Source organism: Microcebus murinus, chromosome 16 (genome assembly GCF_040939455.1).
Source record: "Microcebus murinus isolate Inina chromosome 16, M.murinus_Inina_mat1.0, whole genome shotgun sequence".
In the NCBI taxonomy this organism is placed as follows: Eukaryota; Metazoa; Chordata; class Mammalia; order Primates; family Cheirogaleidae; genus Microcebus; species Microcebus murinus.
Genome location: NC_134119.1, coordinates 16,205,882 through 16,230,070, shown reverse-complemented (window position 1 = coordinate 16,230,070; position 24,189 = coordinate 16,205,882). Strand labels below are relative to the sequence as shown.

General features: G+C 37.9%; 1 protein-coding gene and 1 long non-coding RNA gene across 2 annotated transcripts in view; one reads left to right on the top strand and one right to left on the bottom strand.

Moving 5' to 3' along the window:
* Positions 1 to 24,189, top strand: part of MACROD2 (mono-ADP ribosylhydrolase 2) — a 1,812,973-nt gene that overhangs the window by 1,561,743 nt on the left and 227,041 nt on the right.
* Positions 196 to 5,689, bottom strand: LOC142876862 (uncharacterized). The gene is made up of 3 exons (XR_012923696.1): positions 5,614 to 5,689; positions 1,006 to 1,139; positions 196 to 280 (listed from the first exon to the last, which is right to left on the bottom strand). It is a non-coding gene; the product is annotated as an uncharacterized LOC142876862 (long non-coding RNA).

Here is a 24,189-nt window from a genome sequence, read left to right as displayed (position 1 = left end):
TTCCTCTCGGTCTACACATTTACTTCAAAACTGTGCCTTTCAAAGACTTTGTATGTAAAATAATAATAAATGGTTTTAAGTATGCAATTAAATCAAGAAGTTATTTAATATTTGCAGTGATTGGATGAGTAAGCTTTCCAAGAAGTACCTCAAGCCGAGTTCTCCTTACATCTCAATGGATGGAACTGTCGTATAACCACACATAATCAGGAAAAGCAGAAACAGGATTGTCTGGGTGGACTAATCATAATCTAGCAGCTAAGGCTGTGGATATTGTAACCTAAAAAAAATAGAAAAAAAAGCAAACCTGTATGTCTTTGTTAGCATAAAGCGATTCTCAAACTTTAGTGAGCATCAAAATCACCTGAAGGGCTTACTCTAAAACAAGATGTTCCCACCCGAGAATTTCTGATTCAGTAGGTCTGGAGTAAAGATCAAGAATTTACATTTCTAACAAGTTCCCAGGTGATCCCAGTGTTGCTGGTCTGGAGACCACACTTTGTAAATCCCTGTATAAAAGTCAAATTTTTTTCTTTAAAGGATTATACAGTATATTTTATGATTTATAAGTTATACAGTATTTGCCATAAATTGCAGTACAAAAGCAGCCATAGATGTTACATGCATGAATGAGCATAGCTGTGTCTCAGTAAAACTTTTAGAAAAATAGATACGCACTGGCTTTGGAAGAAAGGACAGTAGGCACGAATATTGGGCATTGTTCTAGTTATTGTGGCAGCATAGCAAATCATTTCATTTTATTATGTTCGTGAATTCAGTGGATTATGAAAGAACAATGGAGCTTTCCTATCACACGATATCTGGGGCTTCAGTTGTGAAAATTCAAATATCTAGAGTTGACTTGAATACTTGGGAACTGGAATCATCTGGAGACTCCTTCACGTGTATCTAACACCTGGGCTGGGATGGACAGGAGACCAGCTCTGCTCTGATGATGAACCATGACATTTATATGTTGCTTCTCCTTGTGATTGGGATACTTACAGCATGGTGGCTGGGCTCTGAGACGGAGACTCCCAACAAAACTAGGTAGAAGTTTATGGTCTTCATAGACCTAGCCTTGAAAGTCATGAATATCACTTGCATCTCATTCTGTTGGTGACAAGTGAGTCACAAGCCTGCTCAAATTTAAAGGGAGAATTAGAGTTTACTTTGGTGAGTGAAGCACAGGTTCACATTATAGAAGGGCATGTAGGATGGGAGATATCTTTGTGGCCATCTTTGGAAAATATTTTCTGCCATAAGGAGACACATGCCAGTGTCTAGCACATCACCCTAAAGGATTCTTAGGTCTCTAGAAGTCCTCATTAGAAGTTTCTGTCCTAGCATCAGAGTATAGAATATGGGAACATTTCTGGGGATGACCACTAAGTTTGACCTGGCCAATGCAGCTGCTTTTCCATGTCCCCATTGCCTATCAAGTCAGCCAGATATTATTTATTTCCTGTTTCTGAAGGACCTTGGCTAGCTCTGCAGGGTTGGATTCAAAACAAATGAGCAAAGAAAAAAATCCAGAGTAGGTGTCATCCATCATTCGATATGATCATTTAGTAAAGATCTCGAATTTCTTTTTGTGTGGAAGAGTAACGCTAAGAGTTGCCAAATTCAAGACACCTCTCCTCCCCTCAAAGATCTTATGATCTTTGGGGAAACTGGATTTATACTAGTTTCATTTTAAAAAGATAAATATCAATGTAGAGATGCATATGATATACACAAAGAAACTGTTTTATTGATACATAGTAACTGTATAATATTTATGAACTACATGTGATATTTTGATGCACGAAAACAATGTGTAATGATCAAATCAGATTATTTAGTATATCCATCACCTCAAACATTAATCATTTCTTTATGTTGGGAGCATATCAAACCTTCTTTTCTAGCTATTTTAAAATATACACAAAATTATTGTTACCTATTGTCGTCTTACTCTGCTGTCGAACACTAGAGCTTATTCCTTCTAACTAACTGTATGTTTGACCACTTTAATCCATCTTTCTTCATTGCCCACCTCCATCCTTCCTACCCTCTGATAACCATCATTCTGCTCTCTACCTCTATGAGATCAACATTTTTAGCTTCCTCATACATATGGTAATGTACAATATTTGTTTTTCTGTGCCTGGCTTATGCCACTTAACATAACAATCTACAGTTCTATCCATGTTGCTGAAAATGAAAGTATTTCATTTTTTATGGCTGAATAATACTTCATTGGGTATATATACCACATTATCTTTATTAGTCCATCTGCTAATGGACACTTAGGTGATTTCATATCTTGGCAATTGTGAATAGTGCTCCAATAAACATGGGGGTTCAGGTATCACTTTGATATGCTGATTTTCTTTCCTTTGGGTAAATACCCAGTAGTGGGATTACTGGATATTATGGTAGTTTTATTTTTAGTGTTTGGTGAAATGTCTATACTGTTTTCTATAGTGGCTGTACTAATTTACAATCCCACCAACAGTGTGTAAGAGTTCCCTTTCTTCCACATCTTTGCCAGCATTTTTTTTTTTTGTCTTTTTTATAATAATAAACTGGCATGGTCACTGAATCAATAAAAATTCTGTCCTTACGTGTGTGAAAAATCCTTGTGCTTTCTTCACTTTGTTTTAAAAGCACCCTAATAGTATGCTACTTAATACTTAACAGTCCAAAAAAAAAAAAAAAGTCGATTTCAATCCTATAAATCATTGCCCTCCCTAGTTCTAAATATTGAGTAGTTCCATAAACCATAACAAACTTTAATTTTAGTAACATTTGATAGTACATTTCTCTCTGAAATGTGAAATGCTTTCAAAAGGTTGCCTCATGGCATTGTTACAAACACTTATTTTAGAGCATGTGCATTGTCAAAAAATCGCTAAGGTATGTTAAGAATGTTTTCTCTAGAGTTGAGTGATGGGTTACTGACAAGTAGTCCAAGTCTCCTTTCCTAAGAACAGTTAGAAAATTAGTGCTTGGATCAAAACTAAAGTCTCAAGAATTTGAACAATTTTCCATGAGTTTCCTAATTTGGAAAGTTCCCTTTTCCTTTTTAAATACAGTATTTACTAAGTACTGCATATGAAATCTGTCTTAAAAGTCAGGTATGAAGAGGATACCAAAGAAACAGAATACATAGTCATTAGCTTCCCTGAGTATATACCAAGCTTACAGCAATGTGGTGCTATTAGCGATGCTAATGTGCTCATTTAATCCTCACAATAAGCCTATGATATTTTGCTATTATCTCCATTTTAAAGATAAAGAAACCAAAGCTACAAAGATTAAGGTTCTTGGCTTTGGACAACTTATCCTAGCAAGTGGTAGAGATGGGAATGGAACCCAGATCCCCTTTTCTTAAAAGTTAATGGTCTTCCCAAATTCCAGTTTTTATTTACAGAATAATATGTCAAGATTAACTTATTAACTGGTAGTAAAATAACCAAATGAATACTATTCCTGTACTCAGGTAGTATCCAATGGACTGATGGAATTAATTCTTGAGCAAGAGAGTTTCAATCCGAGTTTGGGAAGCCATTTCAGGGGGTTAAAAATGACGGACAGAACATGGATAGGCCATCTCCTTTACAAGAAGAAAATGATCAAACTGTGAATTAGAGAAGAGCTTAGCTACAATGTAATTGAAGGTGGTAGTTTAATTGAGGAGCTCCGTCAGGGCCACTGCATAGGGTTGCTCAGGTTGTCCACTGTACAAAGGCACACAGCTGAAGGTATATAGTAAGCACAACTCTACCAAGCCAGGCATCTAGGTCTGAAGCTCTGTCTTCCTGGAGAAAGATGTCAATGCTCACCTATATCTCTTTGACACTCAGAAATCCCATGAATTTCAGTCCAGCACCTTCCAACTAAAGATCTATGACTATTGCAACAAGGGACATCTCTCCCTATCACACCCCATTTAGCAGACAAGAATACCCAGGGATTTAATACCTATCCCCCACATCCCCATGTGAATAACTCTCAGCCAATGATCAATGGGCGTTGGTTCCTACATACACACTCCAGCTCCCCTGACCACCAGTGAGATAATTCAGAGGCATTTTCTATCTCCCAGAGCCCAGCAAGATTGTACCCTGGTTGCCCATGTGGTTACCTGCTCTATAGTGCATCTTTATCGACTCCCTTTCCTACCTCACTTTCCACCTTCCCTCCTGGTGCTTCCTAGGATCATATCCTCAAAAAACTATTTATACTTAGATCTGTGTCTCTGAGGTCTGTTTCTGGGGAAACTCAGTTTATGACAGATGGAAAGTGATTCACACCAAGGTAGAATGTGGGTCAGCTGCAGCCATGGGGATCAGAAAAACCCCCAAACTGCCCAGAACAGGCAATGATACGGAATCAGTGAAGGCTCTTCAAGGAGAGATGAGTGTGTTGTTTAAGGAAAATGATCCTAACTGCTATAAATAGCATGTTTTGCGTCTACAGGAGAGGGCAGCCAGGGAGAGCCTGGAGCCTGGGGAATTGAGTTTTGTCACTATTGTGGTTATCCAGGGGCAGGTAAAGAGTTTGGATTAGTGGGGAGGGGAGGTTAAGATCAAAATAAATAATGTACATAAGACACATGCTGCAGAATAGTATTGACTGAGTTAGTAATAGAAGAATGAAGGAGGAGGAAGCAAAAATAACCCTCTTGTAGGACTGGGAGTATGGCAGTTCCCTGGGCCGTTTTGATCTATGTTTAATTTGTAGCCTCTGCTTATGGGGTAATATTTATTGGTCTTGAGAATTTCCTAAAGCAACCTTATAGTTCATCAAAATGGGACTCATTTTTCCAAAAGAACAGACCCTCTGAAACCTTTGGAGATATAGTCAGTAGTATTTCATATGAGTTTATGGATTTTTCTTCAGCCCTCCCATACACATAAAATTTCTTATCTCTCTTTTCCCTGTACTGACATCCTCAGACATGTCTTTTCTCTGTGAGAATAAAAATGCAGGCTTTTCTTAACAATAGGCCTTCTAATGAGTGATCAGAGCTACATTTTTAATACACCAAAGTCGGGATCCGTTCAACAATTGGTGGCTTTCCCTCAACATAGCAGCTAGTGGCAGCCTCATTTACACTCGTTCAGTGAAAATTCTGACATGTTCCCTGCCAAACGGTAGAAGTGAACTTACGCTTTCACCGGCTCTCACTGCACAGCTTTTCAAGCCACTTAGCACCTCTCAAGTGTCTGGAAGCTAATAGAATGCGCTTTACACAAAGCTGCTCTGACTTCTACGGCTTCCCAGAATTGTTGTTTATTAGGTGTCTGCAATTATTTATTTATTTTACTGCTAACAAGAAAACATAGTGGTCTTCAATGCTGGTCACTGAGGAACCATTTCACAGCTGGACTTTATATTGTTTTCCAAAGAACAGAGTTCTGGGAGCTCTACATGAAACTTATCACCAGACAATTATCAGTGTCTTTTACTATTTTAATTTTGCTTTTCAGCTTATTAATAAAATATCTAATGTGGAGGACAGGGCAGTCAACCTTAAAATGATGTAATTTTGTATCATTTGAAAACTGCCAAGGACAATATATCATCATTTGACTGAGCCAGGTAAAGGAGAAACTCTATTACCTTAATTCTTCCACTGCAGATAAGGGGTTCTGAAAAGGATCGAAAGATACTTAGGAAAATTTGGTGGAAGACCAAAAGAACAATAATTTCTCAGGATGACAGGTTTGAGCTAGTTCCTCTCCACTGTAGAAATGATGCAAAGATCTATTTACCCATTGGTCCCAAGTAAATGATTGATCTTTGATTGGAGGAGACTGTGACATTTGTTTGGCCTTTTGTTTGGAGACCAAGTCTGGCTCTGTTGCCTGGAATAGAATGCAGTGGTGTCATCACAGCTCACTGGACCTCACACTCCTGGACTCAAGTGATCCTCAAGCTAGGATTTTGGGCATGTACCACCACACCCAGCTAATTTTTCTATTTTTCTCACTCTTGCTCAGGCTGCTCTCAAATTCCTAATCTCAAGCAGTCTTCCTACCTTGGCCTCCCCAAATGCTAGGATTACAGGTGTAAGCCATCACTCCCAGACTGGCTTTTTTTTAAGGATAGAATTTCTAGTATTCTGTCCATATAGACCTGTGCACATATTTTGAGAACATTTATGATGAAAGGAAAAAATTATGTTCACTTTAATGGCATTTCTTAATATTATCTCTTCCACTTGAGAAGGTACAGGTGGTTACACTAACTCCCACCAATAACTGTGCTCCTTGTAAGACACAGGTACCAAGAATCATAGATAGAGCAATCAGGTAAAACGAAACATTGCATCACATCCAGCATATGTAGCAGATACAGATGACTTTCTGTTTTAAGTCAGCCAAATTATGATTAAATTATTACAATAATAATCCACTTGAGTTATTAAAGCCATGGAAACAGCTAGGTGAACTTGGCTTGAGAATCTTGATGCCCAAATCATGGCTTTCATTAGGCTGTGATTTTGGCAAGTAAAAAAGGAATAAAGGCCGGGCGCGGTGGCTCACGCCTGTAATCCTAGCTCTCTGGGAGGCCGAGGCGGGCGGATTGCTCGAGGTCAGGAGTTCGAAACCAGCCTGAGCAAGAGCGAGACCCCGTCTCTACTATAAAATAGAAAGAAATTAATATATATACAACTAATATATATACAAAAAATTAGCCGGGCATGGTGGTGAATGCCTGTAGTCCCAGCTACTCGGGAGGCTGAGGCAGGAGGATTGCTTGAGCCAGGAGTTTGAGGTTGCTGTGAGCTAGGCTGACGCCATGGCACTCACTCTAGCCTGGGCAACAAAGCAAGACTCTGTCTCAAAAAAAAAAAAAAAAGGAATAAAGCTATGGATATATGGACCATTATGTTTCAAAGGAAAAACCATCTTCTGAATTCATTGTATATATATTTTGTCACCTCCTTCCCACTTTAACACACACACACACACACACCTACCTCTCCAAGGTAGTATATGCAAGGTGCAGATACAAGGGTATGTAAGTTAGTCACCACTGGCCACATGTGTCCATTGAGCAATGGAAATGTGTTGAGTCCAAATTGAGATATGTTGTAAAATACACAGTAGATTTCCAAAAACTAATACTAAGGAAAGAATATGAATTTTCATACAGATTAGAAGTTGAAATGGTAATATTTGGATATAGTAAATTAAATAAAATATAAAATTAATTTCACATGTTTCTTTTTAATTTTTTAGTGTAGTTATTAGAAAATTTAAATTACATATGTTGCAACATAATATTTCTATTGGAAATTCTGGAAATAAGAGACCTAAGTGCATGGACTGATTTTTCTAGTCACTACTTCAGAAAATAAAAAAAACCCTGATCTTCTTACTTATAATTCATATGTTATCCCTTTAATTCACCTAACAGCATCATGTCTATGAAGCTGATGTAAAATGATGCCAATAAACCCATCTAATTAATGAGGCCAACTATTTAGAAATGTTATTTTATAAATTAAACAGTTTTACATATTTCTGAATTCTACATATAGACACAAATCTATTAAGATATTTTCATACAAATGATGAAAATAAAACATATGTTGAATTCGTATTTTATTTATAAAAGTATTTACTATTATTACTTGTATTAGTCTTTTCTATTAAATTTGTTTCATTAATGAAACTAGGTTTAAAAAAGACACAGTGATCATTTGATGGAGTCTCCAAAGGTCTGATATAAATTGAGAAATACAGGCTCTGCCCTCTAAGTAAATAATACTAATTTATGAAACATCTTTGTAACATTTCAGTAATACATAATAGAAATGTGGGGTTCTTTTGTATCATTTAGGAGGCTCACATTTCAATATCCCTACCCTAAAGCATGAGCTGGGATGGAAGAATTCTTTGGTGAGAACAGACTTATTGAATACCCAATGACTTGGCAGTAGAAAGAGGACAGGAAGGGATGAGGCTTGTGAGCTGACATTATTGTCAACTCCATCTGGAAGTAACCATTTTCCATTCAAATTGGGAACTCTTAAAATATATTAATATAAGCCACTATACTAAAATATGGAGATAGAAAGACATATTTACATAAAGTATACATCCAAAGATGTACATCCAAAGATGTACAAGCATACGACTCTACATCCAAAGAATATAACATAGAGAAGAGATATATAGATCATTAAGCCAACAAGTACCAGCACTCTCCTCCAGATTAATCTCCTCTTTTTCTATATAGCAGCTATTTTCTATGTTGCAGCCATAGTGATAGCTTAAAAAAATTAATCATATTTTCCCTCCCACTTCTACCACTTAAAATCCCAAAGTATATTTCTAGTGCACTTGGGATAAAATCTTCCTGTAGCCAGCAAGAACCCTACATGATGTGACCTCTGTTGCCTTCTTCATCTTTACTCCATACACTCTTCCCCTCCACACCCAACTCTCCAGATGGCTGATGCCCCAGTCTTTGCCTCTGTCATCCTCTCTACCTAGAACTTTGTCTTAAAGCTTAAGAATACTGGAAAATAGAGGGAGGGTCAGCCCTCTGGACACATCTGAGTTGCTTACTCTTGCCACTCTAACTTAAGTAGCTCCCCTGCACTCCTGACAGTGACCTTGTATCTCGTTTTCCTATTTAAATTTCTTTATAGTGCTAACAACTATTGCACATTATCTTTAAATTTATTTAGTTGTTTATTCTCTAACCGTTCTCAATAGAATTGAGAACGCAAGTTTTATCTCTTTTATTTGATAATCTTTTCCCAGACCTACAAAAGGCCTTCAATAATTAAATGCTAGCTGGCAGGCTGGATGAATGGAATATGTTTAATAAGTATCAAGGCAGAGGGAATTCAGGGTGTTAGGGGAGTGAATAGAGATGGTTTCTAATACAGATTGGGAGGTTAAGGAACTTTCCTGAAGGATCTAGTACTTTCGCTGGCACATATTGATAAGCAGGAGTTGGCCAGGCAATCAGCAAAGGGTTTATCTTTTTGGGAATTAAGGTAAGGGGTCTGGTGGCTAGAAAAAGGCCGTGATGCTCAGAGAATTATAAAAAGTTCAGTCGAGCTGCAGCAAGAAGTGGGAGTAACGTTAAGGCATGAGGACAGGTAGCCGGGGCTTGATGTGCAGGGCCCACCAATTCATAAGAGGTAACTGCATGAAAAGCCTGATTTGAACTGTGTTATAAACTTAAATGTCTGAACATTCTGCAAAATGAGGTATGCATCATGTCAGCTTGCTCACTCCATCTCCGTGTTTAAGCTCTTGGTGAGATTGTAAACTGAACAAAATAAGAGGCAGTCTCCCACCTCATGAATTCTCCTTCATATATAACACAATGCCCTATACAAGGTAGGCTCCCCGTAAATACTTGTTGAGTTGAATTGAGTCTTTTCTCATATTATTCTTTGGGCCATTATCTGAGCTGAAATGAGGGGCCATCTAGACTATTCTGAGACATAACACAAAATGCAAGAATAACTACTCATGCTCCATTGATCCTCCATAATAGTTACCTTGAATTAACATGGAGAATGGACATGCACAATAGATTGACATGCTCCATAGCCTTTCACTATGGAAAAATGTCATCTTGACAATAAAAAAGGCCCGGGAGAGACCTTTCAGAGATGGAGATAAGATTTTTTTTCCCCCTGAGTTGAAATAGAAAAATAAAAGACAAGTAAATTCCTGGCATCCTGAATTAAAAAAAAAAAAAAAATCAAGAAACTCACCTGAAAAGTCTACATTCTTGCCAGAGTTATCAATTCTGAAATGTCTGTTCATTTTTCCAGAGATTAGTTTCCATTAGACAGGAATTTTAGCAAGGTATTCAAAGACATTTATTTGAATGGCTAAGTAGAAACCAAGTCTCAGCGGTCAGAATTCTTTTTTGTTTTGTTTTTGATAACTTGCAATTTTTTTTCTTTTTATTTCAGGATATTATGAGAGTACAAACATTTTGGTTACATTTTATGTCTTTGCCTCACCCAAGCAAGGATTAGAGTCATGCCCTTCCCCTCCACAATGCTTACCACATTCATTAGTTGTGAATTTACCCCCCGAACCCCCTAATCCCTGGAGAATATTACTACTGTGTGAGCACCATAGTGTTGATCAGTGAGTGCCAATTTGATGGTCAGTGCATGCAGAGTGGTCAGAATTCTAGCATGGAGCTAAGTTGTTTGCTTTGCCTTTATCTCTTCAGTGTTGGAAATACCACTTCATAAATTACCATCCAGAGTCACATTATTTACAACAGGCTGAGGGAAACAACCTCAGAATCTGGTTTAGATTATTATGACAGATAAATGTGAATGAATGGAGAAATGATGTATTAGTAATCATGATGTTTGATGTACTCAGAATGTGAACAGGTTCAGATTTCCCAGAAATATCTCAAAGCCCTCTTTTATAGGGCTAATTTTCCCCCCTCATGATGGAAGGCTATATTTTTCCTAAATATTTTATTTCTTTTGTCTTTATTTCAGTGTAGAACATACTCTCTTAATCATTAGCATGCACCCCAAAAAGCACAAATCAGAGCAAATTTACAGGACTCCAACTAGAATCATAACTGAACGTTTCTAAAACTTTGGTGTAACCACTACTTTACCTGAAAACTTGTTTCTTATAATCTTACTGTTCTAAAATGACAAGTACCCATGTAAATGGCAAAACAAGGCAGCCCCCAGAGTCATGGTAAGTCTGCAAATCAATCAATTTCCCGTAAGAAACCCTTGACCTAGGCAGGCAGGGACTGAAGAAAGTTTTGTTCCTTGTCAGATGCCAACTGAATGGAATTGAATACATTATGAAACCTTGAGTATTAAAATATCCTGAACTTCTGATATGTTTTGATAGTGCCAATGTGATATGTGGGCATAGAGAGAAGAAACTAAATAGTCTACGTATTAAACAGTCGTATAAAACAAGTTGGTTTACGGTCGGGCGCGGTGGCTCACACCTGTGATCCTAGCACTCTGGCAGGCCGAGGCAGGTGGATCGCTCAAGGTCAGGAGTTCAAAACCAGCCTGAGCAAGTGCGAGACCCCATCTCTACTAAAAAAAAAAAAAAAAAAAAAAATAGAAAGAAATTTATTGGCCAACTAAAAATATATAGAAAAAATTAGCCGGGCATGGTGGCACATGCTTGTAATGCAAGCTACTTGGGAGGCTGAGGCAGAAGGATTGCTTGAGCCCAGGAGTTTGAGGTTGCAGAGAGCTAGGCTGATGCCATGGCACTCACTGTAGTCTGGGCAACAAAGTGAGACTCTGTCTCAAAAAAACAAAACAAAACAAAACAAAAAAAACAAGTTGGTTTAAATACTGTTACTTTTATTACAAGATTTTGTCTTTCCATGTTCATGTTGTTTGTGGAAATTTAGTATTTTGTAGTAATATTGCCAGATGTGAAAGAAATTTCTCAAGGGAACAATAATAATTAGAAAATAGGTTAATCTCTCCACCCTGATACCCTTAAACAAGTTAGATAAGAAGGACAGAGATATAAAAAGGAAGATAAGAGAGGAAGGACCAATAAGAGGGTAAAAATAATCTCACTATAGGAGATGTTACCCATGCTCTGTTTGTATTCCTTGGCCCTGAACACTTCACTATTTCCTACCCAATTTTCAGCTACCGGTATCTTCAATTCTGTGTTCCTGGGCTTTTTGTGACAACAGTGGAAATCTTCCCAGCCAACGGAAGGCTACTCCGTCCAGGGCAGGCTGCCAGTGCCAAGGAATTAAGACCCCTTCAAACCTTTCCCTCAACCAGTGACTCTCCAGTGTATAAATACCCCAGCTCCTCTCCTTTCTCCTTGGCTGCCATAATTCCAAGGCATCTGTTTTACGCCACTTCTCAGAGCTTGCCTGCAGTAGTAAACTCTAGAGACCCATTGTCGTGGCTGGCTTAATAATTCACCCTTTATGGACTGCCTTCCATCCCTGTGTCACATCAGCACGTTTTCTGTCCTTCCTGGAATCCTCTGCCAAATAAACCACTTGAACTCGTATTCTTAGGCTGTGCTTCTGGTGGACCCCAAATAAGACAACTACTAATTCTGTTCCTAGCAGTTTGTCTCTGGACTCCATTCCTCAGAATCATAGCAGCTTGTATTATTAAGACCTATACCAGTTTTTGATGATACTGCACTTAGTTGGGTCATAAATTCTCTCTGATTTGCCCAGTACCCATCACAGGTGTTTCATAAATATTTTCACAGTGTAGACTAACTCCACAAATGAAAAGCTTGTGCTTGCGCGCAGTCTATGCTTACTAAATGTTTCATCAGATGAAGTGTGATGATTATGCCCTTGGCAGTGGGAAGGTCTTTTTCCAACTTTTAATTATGTCCAGAACAATGGCAGAATATGTAGTGCTTGAAGCCATCTGGTTGAAATCCACCTGCTTACACAGGTATTTTAGAGGCAAGGGGAAACACTTTATCCATCTTAGCATCTGGGAATAATTCATCACAGAGGCCAACATGCAAAATCAGTCACTCTGGATGCCTCATCCCTTTCAAATGAGAAGGATTTGGTTTCAAGTGCTGGACATGGAAGCTAAGTATGCAGTGACTCAGTTCTTAAGAAATGTGAATATGAGAGAGGGAAGGTTTTTATCACTCAAGAATGCAGCAAGGTGAGAATGAGAGCTTGATAGAGTTTGGGAAAATGTGCATGACTTATTGGATGGACACCTCTCTCAAGTGTCTTAAAGCTTAAAGGATAAATAACCCATTGGTTTTTTCACTTGGTAATTTGCCCCAAGGCTAAAAGTTTGTGGCATATTTCAACAGAATTTTTTTTAATGGAAAAACAATAATTCTCTTCTTAAATGTATTCTAAAGTGATGTGGAACTCCAGACCTATATGCAATAGCTGGTGATCATGTGATGTTATTAGGCAGCTCCTTTTATCTCAATCTCAGTCTCTCCTGGGTAGACAAGAAATGGGAGATAATAGTAAAAATATATGTATATGTTAGAAAAACAGTAATTACCCTATTTGGCTAGTGATACTGTGCTCATAGGACTAATTAAAGTAATATAGGAAGAGTTCATGGTAGGGAGATCAATGGATTGATTCATTGTAAATTATATAGTAGATAATTCAGCTTCTTACTCTACTTAGCAGAGAATGTTTTCTTTAAGTGGCCTGTGCTCCAAAGATGGCCTGCAATAACTTTTATATGCTGGGTCAGATCCATTGAACCCCTAGATTACGCTGAAACTAGACTTTTTCATTAATTCATGCAAACCAGCGTATTGAAACTGAATTCTTCTGGCAAACACAAAACCTATCCACCAATGGTATAGGCTTCAAACTCTCATTTATTTCTGATTTTAACAAAAATATTTGCATTTTCATCATCTAAAAACCATAGAAATAAATCTGCAGCCATTAAACTACCGTTAGATGCAAGTAGATACATATAATGATAGACATTATCAAGAAGACCTTGATAACTTAACACCATGTTCCTTCTGCATTTCCGATATTTGACAGAGAAACTTATGTCTGATACTCTGGTAGACAGTCTACCCTCTGATCAGTTCAACACCAAGCAGAAGGATTTCTCTTAGCTCCAGTCTGTGCTAGGTAGTAGGATGGTAAGTCCAGAAGCAAAGAAAGGATATGACAGGATCCTGGTCTGCAGCGCATTTAAGGGCTTTCTGAAGAGAGAGGACTTAAACTTGTAAAAGACCATGAGAATTTTGTGAAAACAGATAGAAGCCCTTAAAACTCTAATCATAATAAACTGATGAACTCTGATGGTAGGGACTTGTCTAATTCAGTGGCTTAAATGAGTTGCCATGTTTCCTGGCAGTGTGTATTCAATACCTGCTTGTCCACTCACACGACAACAATGCTCATGACCTAATCTTAGGAAATTCTTTGAAAGCAAAGGCTGAGCCTTTGTAATTCCCAAGATTCTTCTCACATGTTGTGGGCTCAATTAACATTTCTTGTTATAGAACTTTTATTGGTTGGTGTTTGATCTGGTTATCCTCACCACACACAAAGCCACAAAGTCAGCTGAAGAGGGGATATGTCAAGTATTCAGTTTTCTTTTAATCAAAGCAAAGACAGACTCCTAGTAAAATTTTTTTTCTTCAAACCAATTTTTAAAGTTCATTACTCAGGGATAAGAACGAAAGAGATAAGCTGTGTTTATTTGGAGTGTCCTTCTCTTCCTCTCTTAGAACATTGTTCTGAGGTTCATTTAAAAAATAATAGACTCATAATTGATCAGCCCCCCTGGATGTACCTACCAAAAAGTTAGTTTTTCAGTGCACATTTTTGCTGTAGCACGTTGTAAAAAGTGGCACTATCTCCTGAAACTCATGTTTTCAGATGTTTGTACGTTGATTTTGTAAGCTGAGACTTTGCTGAATTTGTCAGTCCTAGGAGTTTTTTGGTGGAATCTTTTTTTTTTTTTTTTTTTGAGACAGAGTCTCACTTTGTTGCCCAGGCTAGAGTGAGTGCCGTGGCATCAGCCTAGCTCACAGCAACCTCAAACTCCTGGCTCAAGCAATCCTCCTGCCTCAGCCTCCCAAGTAGCTGAGACTACAGGCATTCGCCACCATGCCTGGCTAATTTTTTGTATATATTAGTTGGCCAATTAATTTCTTTCTATTTATAGAGACGGGGTCTCGCTCTTGCTCAGGCTGGTTTCAAACTCCTGACCTTGAGCAATCCGCCCGCCTCGGCCTCCCAGAGAGCTAGGATTACAGGCATGAGCCACTGGGCCTGGCATGGTGGAATCTTTATAGAGTTTTCCAGAAAATCATGTCCTTAGCAAAAAGCAATAGTCTGACCTATTCTTTCTTGATTTGGATACCTTTATTTCTATATCTTACCTGATTTCTCTAGGTAGGATTTCTAATACTGTTTTTGTTTTTGTTTTTTTAAGATTATTATTATTTTTATTTCAGCATATTATGGGGGTACAAATGTTAAGATTATGTATATTGCCCATGCTCCCCTCCCCCCAATACTATGTTTAATAGAAGTAGTAACAATCAGAACCTATTTTTTGTTCTATTTCTTAGAGGGAATACTTTCAACCATTCCCCATTCAGTAAGATGTTGGCAGTGTGTTTGTCATGTAAGACTTATAATTTTGAAGTATGTTTCTTCTATGCTTTGTTGAGAGTTTCTATCATGAAAGAGTGCTGGATTTAATTGAGTTTTTGTTTTTTTTTTCCTGTATCTATTGAGATGATCCTCTGGTCTTTGTTTTTGCTTCTGTTTATGAGGTGAATCATGTTTATTAATTTGCATATGTTGACCCATTCTTCCATGCCTAGGATGAAATCCACTTCATCATGGTGAATTTTCTTTTTGACATGTTGCTTATTTTGATTTGATAGTATTTTATTGAGGATTTTTGCATCTGTATTGTTTGTGTGTGTATAAGTTTTCATAGTATTCATGGATGGACCTAATATAATTAATTATGGAACCACTTCTTCTTCCCCAAAGAGGTATGCTTTCTGTTTCCTCAAGGATTTTCAAATCAGGGTCTCCTCTCTCCTCCTTCATTCCTTGGTGAAGCCCTGCTCATCCTTCAGGACTCAGATACTCAGATTGCATGTTTTGTCTCATCTTCTGGTGGCTTTTTCTGGCTCCACCACCCCCAAGACTAGTTTTAGGATCACTTATGCTCTGGGAGCCAGTGCCCTGTGCTAATAGATAGATTCTGCATAGCACTGACCACACTCTAATGATAGCAATTGTCAACTTGTTTGTTTCTACCATTGAGAAGTCAGGAACTGTGGCTTTTTTCAGTTATACACTCCTAGCAGCTGGTACAATGTTCAGCAACTATTTACTGGACAATACAGGCAAAGTTGTGAAGTTATCACGCAATTAGTAATGGTAGGAACAAGAATTCAGAAACCAGGTCTTTGGTACCATGTGATCCAGCAGTCCTTCTTCTGGGGATATACCCAAAGTAAATAAAATCACCACCTCATAAAGATAGCTGGATTCCTATGTCCATTGTAGCATTATTCACAATAGCCAGGATATGAAAAGAACCTAAGTGTCTATTGGTGGATGAATGGATAAAGAAAATGTGCTGTATATGGAATATTATTTAGCCTTAAAATGGAAGGAGATCCTGTTATTTGCTACAACAGGGATGAAACTGAAGGACACTGTGCTAATTTAAATAAGCTAGATACAGAATGAAAAATTTCACATAATCTCACTTTTTTGTGGAATCTTTTGAATTCTTCTTTATTAATTTCATGGATACTTTATGGAATAGCTATGATAAAATGTACCTTGTTTGAAGTCATAAACGAAGTTTACTAACAAGAAATTGTATGTGCAGCAGTAACCAAAGTTAATGTGCAATTAGTGTTATCTTTTAATGTAACAGAAGAACTGTTTGAAAGTAAAAAATGGGACTTCTGACTTTTGCATATAAGGGAATAGATAACATTGTTGAAATAAATTTAATTTCACTAAGTTGATCCCCATTTACTATTTGTATAGTTAGAGCAGCCGTGTGTGTGTGTGTGTGTGTGTGTGTGTGTGTGTGTGTGTGTGTGTGTATTTGGAATTACCCATCAATAGCGCATGGAATGTTCCATCTGGCCTTTTATTGGGAGGAGAGAAGGAGATTTTAGAGATTAGGAAAGGGCTACAAAGTAGGAAACAGTACAGGAGATACAGCAGACAAGGGAGGAAGAAGTGGAGTATCTGCTTCAGTGACAATTTACATGCTGAATTATACTGATTTCCCCGTGTTCTATGATGCTCATTAAACAGGACTCTGCTGATTGCTGATGTTCTTACAGGCCACGTACCAACCAGCATGTTGATTTCCACTACAATGCCTACAAATAAACTACTGAGTTAAAAATCTATTGTAGGAGAGAATGGCTTACAGCCCACTGATATTAGCGTCTCTTCTAAATATACTCACAAATGCCTCCTAAATATTTGCCTGTGTATTTTATTTAGAAATAGCACGGATAAATATTTGAGAGAGTATTGCTAATGATAAAGAAAAAGTGAACTATAAACTATTTCTAATGACTGCTTTAAAATCTGCACCTTTCAAATAGAGCTGGTTAAAAGGAGAGTTGAAAATGTAAGATAGCAGCAGGTGAACTCTTCATGGTGTGTGTGCGCACATGCACACGTGTGTGTGTTTGTGTGTAGCTGTCTATGTGAAACAAATCATATTTGCAAAACAAGACCCATATCTGCTGAGTAGAAAAGAGCTGCATTCAACAGACACATCTGCCAGAAAAATCTGGGGTTGTAATTTCGGTTTTATAGTCCGAGAATGACTAGATTGCTTTTAAAAGCACTACTTCTCCAATGTTTTCATTCCATTCTTTGATCAAACATGTCAGCCAAGGAAGAAAATGGTCATTTATTTCTTTTGAAAGCAGGAAAAAAAAGAGATTTACATTAAATAGCATTCATCACAACGTTCATAAAATTTCCAACTATTTATCAACATGCTTGGTTTGCAACTGCAATTTACTTAATCGGATTTGTGTCTTCAGTCACACTGCAGCTTCCATACTGGAGGCGGTAGAGTTATTCCAAGCTATGGGCTGGCTGGTCAGATATACATATGGCTGTGTAATTGTCAGAAAATGTCCTTGTGTCAGATGGGGCCATGCCTTACAGTGAAAACAATCCTGTTAGTGCTTCTGCAGCATATGAGTAGACAGCTCCACTTTATTAGTGAAATTATACTGGCCCCGGATGACTGGCTGTCCTGATCATTTGCAGGCCAATTGTGAAGCCATTGATGGGGTCACTGGGCAGCCCAATCCAATTCAGTCATTAAGACAACTGGAGTAACCAGACTGTAAAATGGTTGGTCTGGTTATTTCTTAATGTTGTAATTGGATCGACACAGAGAGATCCAATTAATTGCCAAGCAATTGGTGGCTATGGTGGGCTCACTGATAAGCTCAGCTGTCAGTGGTGGACTTGAATTAACTGTACAGCTTCCTGATCAATTGTATAATTTGCTTTTACCAAGCTGGGCATTTGGTAGTATTGATTCATCTGTGAAATTGACTCATCATTGAGCCCATAGATAAATCACATATCTTAAGAGTATGTATGTGTATTTGTTTATTTTTCTCAATATAATAAATTTGTGAGTTATCAGTAATGTATAGTGTCATTTTAAGATATGGCTATTTTAACTTGCCTGAATAAGTTTCATTAGAAAATGTTCTACGCTATTGTAGAGGTCTGTGGGACAATTCAGTAGTTTTTTAGAATAGGGAGGGAAATATCAGCTTGAATGAAAATTGTGTACTTACAAGAGAGGAAATAAAAGTATTTTTCCTTCATCTTTGCATGCCCAATCTGACAGGTTCACTGCATAGATACCACAGCCTGTTCATGACATAGCAATGCCAGATACACTCGTACTTTGCTGAGCGGCCTGTAAAAAGAGCTGTACACCAATGTAGCCTTGCATGAGGAAGTCAACGATTGCTATAATACCTTTGGGAGCAAGTATGGATCCAGAGAGTGTTTCTGCCCCCACCCATCAAGAGAAGCTGTCCATTGCAATTTTCCTTTGAAGGAAAGACTTAGCTACTCACACAAGCTCTTCATGGCCAGGGCTTCTGTGTGGTCTTAATTTACTACATCCACTGCTCAACCATGCCTGGAATAGACACTTAATACATGTTTGTTAAGTAAGTGATGAATAGTGTTCTTAAAATAAATTTCTCTCTGAATAGTTGATACCAAATAAGTATAAGGAGGTAGGTAACTGTTGCATTTTTTCTTGTTTTAAGAAAAGAATAAATGTATGAGTTGGAAGTGATGACTTTTGAGGTTAGTTAGACCACCTGTGATTTCCTAACAATGGCCCATTGACAAGTACCAATCTTTGAAAATGTTCTCACCAGGCCAAAGTAAACTGAGAAAAACATAAGAATGATGATTTTGAGAAATTACAGATGTGCACAAGTCCTTGATCATGACCCACACTGAAAGGTGGAGTCCCTTTCTCTTAAATTTGGAAGGATCCTGTGACTGCTCTGCTAGTGTAAGTCTAGACTTTAGGCAGGCTAGAAGCTTCTGCCTTCTGTGTTGGAATGCTTGCTCTTGGAACACTCTCTTCCACAATGTAGACCCATACTATGAAAATCTCAAGCCACATGGAAAAGCCAAACATGGACACTCTGGTCAAAGGCCCAAGCTGAGCTCCTAGGCAACTGCCAGCTCATTTACATTGAGACACACACTGAGCTTTGTCAACCCATACAATTGCAGAGAAAATAAAATGGTGTTTTAAGCCACTGAGTTTTGGGTTGGCTGGTTCCTAGCAACAGATACCTATAATTATGATAAGTGGTGAATTAGTTACCTTAAAAATAGTATAACTTTTCCTTTGGATGGATGTTTCTTACAAGTGCTTTTCTTCTTTAGAAACTATTTTCAAAAGTTACCATCTTCCTCACAGATATAACCTTCATTGGGCAGTTATTGGAGTTATAACAAAACTCTTCAAATATAAGAACAACAACAATAGTATTTCAGAGAGTGTCCCTTGACCTCAGACTAATTTTTCAGAATAAGGACATCCATGATTTATACCTAATTCAAAAAGAGAGTTTGTGTCTTTTCAATAAATTTTAAGTGACATTATTGTATTGAGGATAGTCTTTAGATAAGGGGATCATTAAATGCTTCAGATACCTTTTCCTATTAAAGAAACAAAATATTCTGCATAATCCTAGCCTTCATAGTAAATAAGATGAAAATTGCAAGAAGTTTCTTCAAAACCTACCTTAAGAACTGGTCAGGTGTGTTTGGTAGCATTATCAGCTGCAATAGAAAAAGAAAAAAATGCTATCTTTATATCTATACCTTTAAGAGAAGATTAGTATTACTTTCCTTGTTCATTGCCTTTCTCTTTTTTCTTACAGAGATGTTGGGGGGGGGGCGGTCAGTGTCTACGGAATTTATAAATGGAATCAATCATTCAGGAAAGTGATCAGCACATAATAAACTCTTAACAACAGACTTGTGGATGCATTGACTACCTTTCATTCTTATTGGCTGCCAAGGCTACACTAACATTTTGCATAAAGCAGTGTGGTATAGACATGGCTCTGAAATGTGCGTCTTCACAGGAGTGGAGCAAGTTCATCTGCCTGAATGATTGACAGAGTTGCTGAGCCCAGGATATATGGCTTCTGGGATCTTCTCAGAAGGATTCCAGCTGGGTGGTCCATCTCAATTATCACATTAATGCCAGGCTAGGACAATGGCCTTTGAGGCCTTTGTATATCACCAGAGGGGGTCTGGAAACACAATGTTTCAGTGAGACAGGAGGAATAAGTTCTGGAGATCTATTGTACAGCATGATGACTATAGTTAATAATAATGTGTTATATAGTTGAAAATTGCTGAGAGTAGATTTTAAATGTTCTCATCACAAAAATAATAAGGATATAAAATGATGAATGGGGTTCATTAGCTTGATTTAATCATTCCACAATATGTGTGCATGTGTGTTTATATATATATATATACACACACACACATATCTCAAAATATCACACTGTATGCCATAAATGTATCTATTTTTCATTTGTCCATTAAAAAGTAAATATGAGCAGCACTTAGGTCAGGACAATTGGGATCATTTCACATTGCTTTGGTTTCCTTTTGGTTATAAGTGTTTACAGTCTGTATTAAAGTAGAAGAAACTTGGATAGCCAAACTTAAACTTAGCTCTCCTGTGTGCCAGAAGCATCACTTTCTCCCCTCAAAATCATCAAATTCCACTCTACTTCCATTCAAAGGTACAAGGTGACGAATATGCTGACATTTGCTCTTGAGGGGGAGAAAATTAGATTTCTGCCAATGTAAAGCCATGAACAAATGTCAGAATTAAGATCAGTTTGGTGGACGAGTTTGCAATTCCACCAGCAGCAGCTAAAATATTTTCACAGGTGTTCATTACTGTCCTATACCACAATGTTCCCACTGTTACATTGGGTTCATTGGGTACAATCCAAAGGGCCATCAAAAATGTGTTTTCTGGTTTTCATAATTATACTTTAAGTTGTTGAGCATTAGTGGTAATATATTACCTGTTTTCAGTATGCTTTTGTTGAAAACGTGGTTAGCATACAGTAGGCACTTAAATATCTACTGAATGAATAGCGAGAATGAATGACTGGATTATATGCTTTAATCTCAGGACACATTTTAAGTTCAGAATTATTCCTATAAGCAGCAGCCTTTCAATGATTTATAGGTACCATAATTTGTTTTAGAGAAGAATGAGCATTATTTTAAGAAGCTGATGTTTTCACCTGCTTGTTATTTGAAACCCATTCTTTTCAATTATTTGTAATGATTATTCAATAAAAAAATTTTTTCTTTTGCCCAAGTCAGTATTTGAGTGGAATGGATTATTCTGGTATTTATCTTATTATAAAAAGAAAAAGAACAATTGAAGTTGAACTTGGGGTCAGAGTGGAAGCATATTTAAAGGGAAAGGGTATTACTTTTCCTCAAAAGGATTCCTAGAGTTTAGCTTCTGCTACTGAAAGATACTTCTTAGCAGTTTACTCCCATCCTATACTCAAATGTTACTATTTCCTTTAGCTGTAAGATGTTTTCCTCCTCTCCTCTCCCAAAATATCCACTGCAGCAACTTGTCAGAGATGCAGCCCATTCTGTGGTGTTCTACTAGTTCATGTTTTAGTTAGCCCCCAGCCACAAGCTAAGTACAATCATTTACTGAAAATGAAAACATAGATTTAAGAACAGAATAAAACAAACCCCAACATCATTCAGACAAGCTGTAGAAATCATAAATTATATTTAACACAGCTATAATCTCTTGGCCCCACCCCTGTGACCTCAAAACTGTTCTAAAGATCTCCAGTGTACTCCAGTTGGTTTCTCTTTTCAAAGGCCCAAATTCTGGAGAGCTCATCTTTGATCCTCTTTAAATTGGATTCTGCATTCAGTGAATTTATTCACTCATTCTTCTGTCTTCCATTTGTGCACAAAGCATTTGTGGAGAGCCAGAGACACAGAAAAAGAGCTCTGCACAGTCAGACTCCCAGTTCCTTGGGGTGAGGGACGTGGGCAGTGCATGTGAGTCAATGAAGAAAAAATTGCAAGATGAGCGTTATGGCCAAGCTGTCTATACAGGGGCAATGTGAGCATACAGAAGAGAGGGGACTCATTCAACCTAGAGGAGATGATGTAATCAGGAGTTGAATCTTGAAGGATTATCGAAGGCAAAATTTTTGAAAGAAGGATGAGGAAAAAGACTTCCCAGATTCAGAACAGCATATGCACAGCAGCAAGGCAAAAGCACGGGACGTTCCCAAATCCACAGGCAGGTGTATATGAATGTAATGTAGGATGGATTCAAGGGGATTGATGAAAAGTGCCAGATGATTAAGGACTTTGTATGCTCATGAGATGGAGGGTAGTGGGCAGCCATCCAAGGATTAGGGGACCCATTACCACAGTGGACACTGTGGGTAGAGATGATGCTAGAGACTGTTTCTTCTTTATGCATCCATATTCCAAGTGAAAACCTTTCCCAAATCATCGGAAACCCACGTGGATATAGAGCAAACGGAGGCAAGAGCAACATACAAAATTTCGAAGTGGGCCTGCTTACACAGGATAAATGAAAGCCCCTTAAATCTCTGAGTTGACACATGCCAGGAAGACTCCAATATGCCATAAAGCCTTTGAACTATGCAGACTGGTGTTAACACATAAAGTCTTATGACTAGGATTTTATCTTTGTCCTAATACGATCCATTCATATACACATGGGTGAAGCCATTTGTCAGAAGAGAATAAGAAAGCCTGAAATGACACAGAAGAGGAGAGGAAGTATCCAGAACTGTGAATGAAGACTGCAAAAGGGGCGCTTCTGCTCATTGACCTGAGAGGGTCCTTCTATTGTGTGTGGGCTTGCAGAATGAAAGAAAACAGTGAATCTGGGGTCAGAAAATCTGGGCCTATATTGGTTGTTATTGGATACGGTTTCTTTAAACCTCTGTTTTCCCAACTTAAAAGTGGTATAATGAAAAGGAAATAAAATAGCATGCATCAAATGAGAAAAGGTATATCAAACTCTTTGCAAACCATAAAGCACTGTGCAAATTAAGGTGATTATCATCTGTGTTATAAATATGTAAGTATATATACACACTTTAAAAGTTGATTTCTGTCTTAGAATATTTGCAGTGTGATAGTAAAATAGGACTTCTTTTCTTTTCACGGAAGGACCTTTATTGGGCTATGTAGTCTAATTAGGCTGTTTGACTATATTTAAAGACGAGTATTCGTATTTTGTGGTAGTGCTGTGGTGTAAATATTCCCTCTAAAACTCATGTTGAAACTTAATCCTCCATGTGGCAGTATTAATATGGGGGGCTTTTAAGAAGTGATTGGTTCATGAGGGCTCTGCCCTCATGAATTGATTAATCCATTCATGGATTAAGAGGTGATCATGGGAATGGAGCTGGTGGCTTTATAAGAAAAGGAACAGAGCCCTAAGCAAACATACTCGACCCCCTCACCATGTGATGCCCTGTGCCCCCTTGAGACTCTGCAGAGTCTCCCCACCAATAAAAATGTCTTCACCAGATGTGGCCACTCAACTTGGGACTTTCCAGGTTCTATAACCATAAGAAATACATTCCCTTTCTTTATAAAAAACAGTTTTAGGAATTTGGTTGTAAGCAACAGATAATGGACTAAAAAGGACCAATATGAATTCATAATGGAAATTGAAGTATGAAGACATTAGATGCTACTAAACCAAGGTCTATAATCATGCCATTAAAAATTATAATACCCTGTATTTTTTTTTTAATTTCAGCATATTACAGGGGCACAAATGTTTAGGTTACATATATTGCCTTTGCCCCATCTGAGTTGGGGCTTCAAGTATGTCCATCCCCCAGATGGTGCATACCTCACCCATTAGGTATTAATATACCCATCCCTTCCTGTCCCCTGCACCTGCCCGACACCCAGTGAGTGTTACTACTATATGTGCCACATAAGTGTTGATCAGTTAATACCTATTTGATGATGAGTACATGTAGTGCTTGTTTTTCCATTCTTGGGATATTTCACTTAGTAGCATGGGCTCCAGCTCTATCCAGGATAATGCAAGAG